Source organism: Onychostoma macrolepis, chromosome 04, assembly GCF_012432095.1.
Source record: "Onychostoma macrolepis isolate SWU-2019 chromosome 04, ASM1243209v1, whole genome shotgun sequence".
Lineage (NCBI taxonomy): Eukaryota > Metazoa > Chordata > Actinopteri > Cypriniformes > Cyprinidae > Onychostoma > Onychostoma macrolepis.
In genome coordinates, this window is record NC_081158.1 from 32,783,609 (window position 1) to 32,785,247 (window position 1,639).

Below are 1,639 nucleotides of genomic sequence, written 5' to 3' on the forward strand. Positions count from 1 at the left end.
GCTAATATTCTTTTTTCAATGTCATTGGTTACCTGAGGTGCATGTGATTCGGTGCTATTGGTTGATTTATACAGAGCTGTCACAACCTGTTGGCTCGTCTACTAACAGTCGGCATGTCGATGCCAGTCAATTCACCGAAGGTCGATCTCAAACACTACTCCAGAGTGAAGGCTTTGGCACAGTCTGATGGCACCGCATCTTCCAGGTGGAAGGCATCTGAGCGAGCGCATTTCATGCAACATTAAAGAGACCGCAATCAGTTCCAAAGTGCACAAAGTTCCTTCTGGATCTAACGGAGGTTTGAAGCAGAATGTGCAGCAATATTCTGTCATCATTCTCTCCCAGTTTGACTTTCTTTCAGATTATAGCTTTGTGTGATGCACAGAATGATATTTAACTAATTTATTTACTGATACTGTCGCATATACTAATGTAAAGGTGCTTTTTAGAGTAAATGGGGACGGAAGAGTGAATAATGACATAATGAGCATTTTTTTGGATGAATTGTCCCTTTAAGTGGGCGTTACATTATCAGAAGGGCAGTTAGTTGCTGCTTCAACTGTATATGGAGGACACACATCAGACTGTTCAGTATGCATCGTACTCTACATGCCCGTATCTATTTTTGACCATCCTTCACTCGCCTAAAGGTTATATGACTCACAGAATTCCACCAAACAGGCTGGAGTTTCTGTGTGCCGTAGGACCCGCTTCATTATTCCCTCGCTAATTGTCCTGTGTCCTGTTCTGTCTCGGTTCTTTGCGTTTTTTCCCCTTCAAGTCTTAACGGAAAGTTCTTAATCTCGGTAAAGGCACTGCAGTGTCATTGTGCATTCTGTTCACAGTTCACACAGGGAAGCTCGTTTTGGTGCAGACTGGCGGAGTTCGATAGTCTCACATTAAAAAAAAAAAAAAATGGATTTGGTTTGATTTGCGTCATGGCATACATACATTATCAAACATATCTGCATGTAAACACACAGCAGCCATCCAGATCACACTAGAAACTACAAAGGAATGCCATGGCAATTGCCCAGCTACCACCCACCTTATCTTATCTTATCAACCATGGAACAACCACCCACAACCACACAGCAGCTGCATAGCCAGAGCTGGGTGGTAGCTGATTACTTGTAATCTGGATTACGTAATAAGATTCCAAAAATTAAGTACTTGTAATTAGATTACAGTTGTAATCAGACTACAGTTACTTTTTTATTGATTACTTGATTACATATATTCACACAATAGCAATAAATTCTGTATTGCAATAATTATTTTTCATCTTTAAATTTTCCTTTCTAAAATGTAAGTGCTTTATTTTCATTGAGGTTATTTAAAAATAATTTATTTTAATTTTACATTTTAATGACTTACTTAATTATTAGCTGCAGCTCCTTCACAAACCCCAGTTTGGGAAACCTTGACATAAATGTAATGCTTAATTCACTTCACGTTGTAAATACAAATGATTGTAATTTATTTTTTATTTTTTTCATTTTAATATCAGTATGATACAATATTATCCTATTTAAATGAATTTGATAAACAAGTTACGTTAAAAGTAATCTAAAGGTAATCAAAAAGTAGTCTGATGATATTACCTAAAATGTGCAATGTAATTGATTACTAACTACTT